Source organism: Arachis hypogaea, chromosome 20, assembly GCF_003086295.3.
Source record: "Arachis hypogaea cultivar Tifrunner chromosome 20, arahy.Tifrunner.gnm2.J5K5, whole genome shotgun sequence".
Classification (NCBI taxonomy): Eukaryota; Viridiplantae; Streptophyta; class Magnoliopsida; order Fabales; family Fabaceae; genus Arachis; species Arachis hypogaea.
The window spans coordinates 70,370,901-70,373,195 of NC_092055.1; the positions used below are offsets into that span (position 1 = coordinate 70,370,901).

Sequence of the window (2,295 nt, forward strand, 5' to 3'; positions counted from 1 at the left end):
CGTAGAGGATTCCATACTTTCTTTGTTATTCCTTTCTTTGTCATATGAGCAGGAGCAAGGACAAGAACATTCTTGTTGAAGCAGATCCTGAACCTGAAAGGACTCTGAAAAGGAAACTAAGAGAAGCTAAAATACAACAATCCAGAGACAACCTTACAGGAATTTTTGAACAGGAAAAGGAGACGGTAGCCGAAAATAATAATAATGCAAGGAGGATGCTTAGTGACTTTACTGCACCTAATTCCAATTTACATGGAAGAAGCATCTCAATTGCTACCATTAGAGCAAATAACTTTGAGCTGAAACCTCAATTAGTTTCTCTGATGCAGCAGAACTGCAAGTTTCATGGACTTCAATCTGAAGGCCCTTTTCAGTTCTTAACTGAATTCTTGCAGATCTGTGATACTGTTAAGACCAGTGGGGTTGATCCCGAGGTCTACAGGCTTATGCTTTTCCCGTTTACTGTAAGAGACAGAGCTAGAACATGGTTGGACTCACAACCTAGAGATAGCCTGAACTCTTGGGATAAGCTGGTCAAGGCTATCTTAGCCAAGTTCTTTTCTCCTCAAAAACTTAGTAAGCTTAGAGTGGATGTCCAAACCTTCAGACAAAAAGAAGGTGAATCCCTCTATGAAGCTTGGGAGAGATACAAGCAACTGACCAAAAAGTGTCCTTCTGACATGCTTTCAGAATGGACCATCCTTGATATATTCTATGATGGTCTGTCTAAATTAGCTAAGATGTCATTGGATACTTCTGCAGGTGGATCCATTCACCTAAAGAAAACGCCTGCAAAAGCTCAAGAACTTGTTGACATGGTTGCTAATAACCAGTTTATGTACACTTCTGAGAGGAATCCTGTGAGTAATGGGACGCCTCAGAAGAAGGGAGTTCTTGAAATTGATGCTTTGAATGCCATATTAGCTCAGAATAAAATATTGACTCAGCAAGTCAATATGATTTCTCAGAGTCTGAATGGAATGCAAGCTGCATCCAATAGTACTCAAGAGGCATCTTCTGAAGAAGAAGCTTATGATCCTGAAAACCCTGCAATAGCAGAGAGAATTACATGGGTGAACTATATGAAAACACCTATAATCCCTCATGGAGAAATCACCCAAATCTCTCATCGAAGGATCAACAAAAGCCTCAACAAGGCTTTAGTAAAGGTGGAAGAAACAGGTTTAACAATAGTAAACCTTTTCCATCATCCACTCAGCAACAGACAGAGAATTCTGAGCAGAATCCATCTAGCTTAGCAAATTTAGTCTCTGATTTATCTAAGGCCACTCTGAGTTTCATGAATGAAACAATGTCCTCCATTAGAAATTTGGAGGCACAAGTAGGCTAGCTGAGTAAAAGGATCACTGAAATCCCTCCTAGTACTCTCCCAAGCAATACAGAAGAAAATCCAAAAGGAGAGTGCAAGGCCATTGATATAACCATCATGGCCGAATCCAAGGAGGAAGGAGAAGACGTGAATCCCAAGGAGGAAGACCTCCTGGGACGTCCAGTGATCAATAAGGAGTTCCCCTCTGAGGAACCAAAGGAATCTGAGACTCATCTAGAGACCATGGAGATTCCATTGAACCTCCTTATGCCATTCATGAGCTCTGATGATTATTCCTCTTCTGAAGAGAATGAGGATGTTACTGAAGAGCCAGTTGCCGAGTTCCTTGGTGCAATCATGAAGCTGAATGCCAATTTATTTGGTAAAGAGACTTGGGGAGATGAACCTCCCCTGTTCACCAATGAACTAAATGCATTGGATCAACTGAGATTGCCTCAGAAGAAACAGGATCCTGGAAAGTTCCTAATACCTTGTACCATAGGCACCATGACCTTTGAGAAGGCTCTATGTGACCTTGGGTCAGGAATAAACCTCATGCCACTATCTGTAATGGAGAAACTGGGAATCTTTGAGGTGCAAGCTGCTAGAATCTCATTAGAGATGGCAGACAATTCAAGAAAAGAGGCTTATGGTCAGGTAGAGGACATGTTAGTAAAGGATGAAGGCCTTTACATCCCTGCTGATTTCATAATCCCAGACACTGGGAAGGAAGAGGATGAATCCATCATCCTTGGAAGACCCTTCCTAGCCACAGCAAGAGTTGTGATTGATGTAGACAGAGGAAAATTGATCCTTCAAATGAATGAGGACAACCTTGTGTTTAAAACTCAAGAATCTCCTTCTGTAACAATGGAGAGGAAGCATAGAAAGCTTCTCTCAGTACAGAGTCAACTGAAGCCCCCACAGTCAAACTCTAAGTTTGGTGTTGGGAGGCCTCAGCCAAA

General features: G+C 41.8%; 1 non-coding gene across 1 annotated transcript; it reads right to left on the reverse strand.

The window, feature by feature from the left end:
* Positions 1 to 578: 578 nt before the first annotated feature.
* On the reverse strand, positions 579 to 686 carry LOC112787791 (small nucleolar RNA R71). Its single transcript, XR_003195183.1, has one exon. It is a non-coding gene; the product is annotated as a small nucleolar RNA R71 (small nucleolar RNA).
* Between the last annotated feature and the right edge of the window lie 1,609 nt (positions 687 to 2,295).